This window comes from Silene latifolia, chromosome X (genome assembly GCF_048544455.1).
Source record: "Silene latifolia isolate original U9 population chromosome X, ASM4854445v1, whole genome shotgun sequence".
In the NCBI taxonomy this organism is placed as follows: domain Eukaryota; kingdom Viridiplantae; phylum Streptophyta; class Magnoliopsida; order Caryophyllales; family Caryophyllaceae; genus Silene; species Silene latifolia.
The window spans coordinates 333,698,809-333,705,421 of NC_133537.1; positions in this window are offsets into that span (position 1 = coordinate 333,698,809).

Below are 6,613 nucleotides of genomic sequence, written 5' to 3' on the forward strand. Positions count from 1 at the left end.
TGACTCCAAGAGACTTGAACGAGCACCTTTGGAAGAGGTTGGCCTGTTGAAACAGGAGGAGCCCGAATGCTAGTGATGGACATAAGTCCCGACCGCACTCGCGGGGGGACGGCGGCCACCGCAGCAGCCCACGAGGCCCACTCCGGAGGAATGAAAGAAGTCCGACCCATCAGAGTCGGAGAAGAAGAAGCCCGACTCGCCGAGTCGGGAAGAAGTCCCTCCCGCTACGAGGAGAGGAGTCGGGCTAGGAATGCGAGGAGCCGATCGCCACGTGTCGTCCGCATGTGATCGACGACCCCTCGGCGCCTACGTCCTAGAAGTCCGGTGCCAACTAAGCTCAAGTTGCCACCCATATCATACAAAGGGGAGGGTGATCCAGCCGACCACGCTGAGGCTTTCGAGTCTCACATGTCGTATGGGAGCGACCCGATGAAGTATGGTGCCGAGTTTTCCCAACAACATTGCATGGGATGGCTCAAAGTTGGTACAAGGGGCTTCCCGACGGCTCGGTGTACTACTACGCCGACCTAAGGGACGCCTTTTAGCTTGAAGACTCTTGCAACAAGAGAAGGGCCGTGGAGACATCGGACCTCCTAACTATCAAACGGGAAGGGGGCGAGTCTCTACGAAGCTACATGAAGAGGTTCGACGGAAAGGTCCAACAGATTCGAGAGATTAATCCCGGCGGCGGCCTTCGCGGCCGATGAAGGGCCTCCCAAGGGGAGATTTGAAAAATGAGCTCATCAAGTGCGGAGGCCGGGCTTGATGCCGCCGAGGAAAATGGCCGACCAGGCCATCAAAGTAGAAGACTATCACAAGACGTGGTTAGGCCCCAACGAGGCCGAGCACTCGTAAAAGAAGAGCGCCGGGAGGGCAACCACGATGAAAGATGCCGTGACAATAATAGGTCACGGTCGACAATCGCCAGAGACAGGACTCGACGGGCGCCGGGGAGTTCGGGAGCGTACTACAAAAACGGTGCGGCGATCACACCCCCTAGTCGTGTCGGCGCCGAGGTATTCGCTCTGAGCAAGAGCGAAGGCCAGAAGTGGGAAAGGCCCCCTAGGCCGAGGAGTGACGGTGACACGAGCCAATACTGTGAGTACCACGGCCACACCGGACACTTAACCAACGACTGCCGACATCTGAAGGACGCCATTGAAGAGCTGATCCGGAAGGGGAGCCTCGGCAAGTATGTCGCCAAAGGCCAGAAACCGAATGCCGGCGGGTCAAACAGCAAATCCGTCTTTGAACGGATAGGAGTAATCCATGTTGTCATCAGAGGCAACGGGAACGATGGGTCCGCTCATGGACACAAACGGCAACTGGATGAGCCATGTCAGGCCGTCAACTTTGTGCCCAACACAGCCACCCCCGCTCCCAAAATCCCCGATATGACTATCGGACAGGCGGACTACGAGGGAGTCATTGCTCCTCACAGCGACCCACTCACACCCCCGAACCTAGCCAACCATTTGGTGAAGAGGTGCCTAATCGACACAGGCGCCTACACGAACATTATGTACAGAGAATGCTTTCTCAGCCTCGGTCTGAGAGTCGAAGATTTGAACCCCTGCACCAACCCGCTGTACAGCTTTTCTGGGGTCGGCCTGGTACCCCTGGGGTCGGTCAGACTGCCGGTAAGGTTCGGCGAGGGAACTGCAGCCAGGAATGTTATGTCTGATTTTATAGTCATCAGCGGCACATCTGCCCACGACGTCCTCATAGGCCGGGTCACTTTGAGTGAAATCCAAGCCGTAATATCCGTCCGGGCCTTGACATTAATATACGTCTCGGACCGGGGGGAGGCTCATAAACTCACCTCGAAGAACGAGAAGGATCCCGGCGTATGGGAGATACACACTAACGGCCCTTCCACGACGGATAGCTCGAAAGCCAGCATCGTTATCATTAGCCCGAACGGAGATGTGTTTGAGCACGCCTTGGAGCTCACCTCCTCGACCTCAGACAACGAATGCAAGTACGAGGCAATGATAACCGGAGTCAGGCTAGCCAGAACCGCCGGGGCAGAACACGTCGTGGTAAAAACAGACTCGCTCTCATTGACCAACCAGATCAAAGGAGAATACAAGGCTCGGGACTATAAGACGACGAGGTATCTAGAGAGGGTGAGAGCCGGCGCTTCAAAATTAAAATCCTTCCAGATACAGCACACTCCCAGGCCCGAGCACGACCGAACCATTAGCATGGTCGAAGGAGCAGAGACCGAAGAGGTTGAGATTGACCCAGGCCGCACCGTAACCATCGGTACCAACCTGGAGCCAAAATTCAGAGCCAAACTCCTGGACCTGCTAAGGGAAAACAAAGACGTCTTCGCCTACTCAGCGGCCGAGATGCCGGGTGTGAGCCGGGAGGTGATTATTCACAAGATAAACGTACTCCCCACCGCTCGCCCTATCAAGCAAAGAATGAGGAACTCCTCAGCCGAGAAAGACGAGGCCATCAAAGCCGAGGTAGACAAACTACTTACGGCGGGCTTTATTATGCCTTGCACCTACCCGGAGTGGTTAGCCAATGTTGTGATGGTAAAGAAGTCATCGGGGGCATGGAGAATGTGTGTAGACTTTACCCAACTTAATAAAGCATGCCCCAAAGACCGTTACCCTCGCCACGGATAGACGGCTTAATCGATGCCACGGCAGCTACACCATCCGAGCTCGCTAGACGCCTTCTCGGGATATCACCAGGTTTTCATGGCTGAGGAAGACATGCCCAAATGCGCATTCATCACCGCTAACGGCACATACATGTACAAAATGATGCCGTTTGGTTTGAAAAACGCTGGCGCAACGTATACAAGGCTAGTGGACAAAGTGTTCCAAAATCAAAAAGGGCGAAACATTGAGGCCTACGTCGACGATGCTATTGTAAAAAGCAAGTCCGACAGCGAACACCTGGCCGATTTACACGAAACATTTTGTTCACTAAGGAAGTACAAGATGAAGCTCAACCCAATGAAATGCAACGGTGTCCGGCGGGTAAATTTCTCGGTGTACTTGTCGTGCGCAGAGGCATCGATGCAAATCCGGACAAAGTCCAAGCAATCTTAGACCTACCGGAGCCAAGGAATCGAAAAGAGGTTATGATCTTTGACCGGAAGAATGGCGGCTCTCGCCCGTTTCATCTCTCGGTCGGCCGACAAGAGCACCCCATTCTTCAAAGTTTTGAAAGGGAATAAAGACTTCACTGGGGGAGGAGCGAGCACGGCCTTCAAGCAGTTGAAAGCTCATCTTCAGACTCTCCCAACTCTGTCCAGGCCGATGCTGGGGGAGACGCTATACCTATACATAGCAGTTACCTCGGCCACGGTCAGTGCAGTGATCATCAGGGAAGAAGACAAACAAAGAACACCCAATCTACTTTGTCGATCATACAAACGTTGCCGCCGAGAGAAATTACCCACTAATCGAAAAAGCGAGCCTTTCGCCGTCGTCATTGCCACGAGGAAGTTAAAACCCTACTTCGACGCGCACCCCGTGACGGTCCTAACCGATCAGCCGTTAGAGAAAGCTTTGGAAAAATTCGAGCAATCCGGCAGGCTCATCAAGTGGGCGGTGGAACTCTCGGCTTCGGCATTCAAGACAAACCAAGACCTTCGATAAAGGGGCAAGCACTTGCAGATTTCCTGGCCGAATGCACGTATCAAGAAGAGCCAAACCCAGGCGTATGAGAGGTCTACACCGACGGCTCCTCCACGACGAACGGCTCAGAGCGGCATCCTCATCATCAGCCCCAAACGGGACGAGTTCGAGTACGCCTTGAAATTCACCTTCTCGGCCTCGAACAACGAATCCGAATACGAGGCGGTGATAACCGGAGTCGAGCTAGCTAGGGTGCGGAGCAGAGCACATTGTGCTAAAGACAGACTCACCGTTGGTTACTAACCAAATCGAGGGGAGTTTGAGGCTCGGGACGACGGAATGGTAAGGTACCTAGAAAGGGTAAAGGCCGACATAGCGAAATTGAAGTCTTTCCAAATCCAATGCGTTCCCAGATCCGAGAACAACCGGGCCGACGCTCTCTCCAAACTTGCCAACTCAACCATCAAGAACGTCACCAACCGTCTTTGGTAGATATCCGAATGCGAAGAGCATCACCGAGACCGACGGCATGGTGGGCATCGTAGAAGCCGAGACAACGTGGATGACTCCGATAATGAAATACAAACTTACGGGTGAATTACTGGGAGGGCCGCAATCCCTCGGCCAAAATGAAACGGATCGCGCTGGTACTTAGTGTTCGAAGGAGAGCCGTATGCGTAAGGTCCGTAATAAGGCCACTTTTGAAGTGTGTCGGTCGGTAAACCTTGACGCAGAAATCTTGTGATCGACAGAGATTCACGAAGGCATCTGTGGACACCACATGGGGGCAAGAACGCTAGCCCACAAAGCTCTACGAGCCGGCTACTTCTGGCCCACCATGCTTCAAGATTCCGGAACAAAGACCAAGAAGTGCACGGCGTCGATGCATGCCCGTGTACACGCTCCCTCCGGGGACCTACAACCGGTGCTCGGCCCTCTTCCCTTCGCACGGTGGGGGATGGACATGCTAGGACCATTCCCAACGACCTCGGAGGAAGGAAATTCTTGATCGTAATTTGTTGATTACTTCACCAAATGGGTGAAGTCGTAGCGATGACGGCGAAGACCCACGGCCGTCGTCGAAAGGTAATGCGGGAAAATGTTATAACCCGTTTCGGATTACCCCAAGTTATAGTATTTGACCACGGCCGAGAGTTTTGGAGTGACACAATAATGAACTGGTTAGAAGAGCTTGGTATCAAGTTTGCATACTCCTCCGTCTGCCACCCACAGAGCAACGGACAGGCGGAGGCGGCCAACAAAACGATCCTCAACGGTTTGAAGAAGACAGTCGAAGACCTTAAGGGAAGGTGGGCCGATGAACTACCCGGCGTCCTATGGTCCCTTCGAACCACGGAGAAAGAAGCAACGGGGTACACCCCTTTCCACCTAGTCTACGGTTCCGAAGCAGTCCTACCGATTGAAGCAACGGTGCCAACATTCAGAACGGCTACCTTGACCCTGGGATTGAAAATGAGGATGGCAAAGCTTCCTTAGACTGGTCGAAGAAAGCCGAGATACAAAGACGCCTCAACTTGGCTAAAAGTATATCAAAGCGGATGAAAAGAGCCTACAAAGAAGAGTCCATAAGAGGGATTTAAAAGTGGGAGACCTAGTCCTAAGGAAGTCGGCCGCCACCAACAAAGGAAATATTCATGGTAAAGCGACGGCCAACCGGGAGGGTCCCTACAAGGTGATTGAAGAGATGAGACCGGGCACATACCGGTGTGGACATGGGAGGTGTGCCTTTGATGAGCCATTGGAACACCGACAACTTGAGGAAATACTTTGTGTAGCGGCGGAGGTGTCCAAATCCATTGTGGACACCCCAACGCATGATCATAGCAAACGAATGAATCACCCAACTTTTCCATCGAAGTGTTTGTCACTCAAAGAGAAGAATCGCTACCGAGCCATTAACCCCGATTACCTCGGCCTCAGCCGAGAGCGACGGGGACACAATGACCGGTACACTAGAAGAATCGCTATCGAGCCATAACCCCGATTACCTCGGCCCCAGCCGAGAGCGACGGGGACACAATGACCGATAAGCGCTATCGAGCCGTAACCCCGATTACCTCGGCCAAAGCCGAGAGCGACGGGGACACAACGACCGATATGCTAGAAGAAACGTATACTCAGTGCAGTTGAGACGCGAGTCTGGCGGTCAATATGCCTACAGTTACGAATGCTATCGAGCCATAACCCCGATTACCTCGGCCCTAGCCGAGAGCGACGGGGACACAATGACCGATAAGCGCTATCGAGCCGTAACCCCGATTACCTCGGCCAAAGCTGAGAGCGACGGGGACACAACGACCGATATGCTAGAAGAAACGTATACTCAGTGCAGTTGAGACGCGAGTCTGGCGGTCAATATGCCTACAGTTACGAACGCTATCGAGCCATAACCCCGATTACCTCGGCCCTAGCCGAGAGCGACGGGGACACAATGATCGGTACGCTAGAGGAAATGCTAAAGACGTTAACACAGTTGTGATGCGCGTACTAACTGCCTCGGCCATGCCGACGGTAAAAACAAAGGCACTCAATTAAAACAACGCAAGAAGACAAGTGAAGAATAATATGATCAAAGCCCCGGCCAGAGCCGAGGACCCAAAAGATGAAACTCTATTAAAAAAAATAACTGCAAGAAGAGTACAAGCGACGGCCGTCCCCATAAGGATAGCCTAAAACTCTACCTACCAAAGTTTTACAAGAAGCAAGGAAATAAGGAAACAAAAGGGTACAGACTTAGGATTTGAAGCGCCAAAAGATGGCAGGGAGAGAAGGCTCAATAATTGGCCCCCGAACAGCTAAAGCTATCCGAGACGCCGGGGGAGTCTCGTGACGACCGCCCGTCTCCCTATGCCTGTTGATTCCCTCCATCAGCAGCAGCAGCCTCCTCGTTGGCTGGCGCAGACGAGGGCTCGACATTTTCAAGCACCTCAGCTACCTGAGCCACCTTCGCCGCCTCCGTCTTCTCTGCAGCCGCTGCCTCCGCAGCCTCA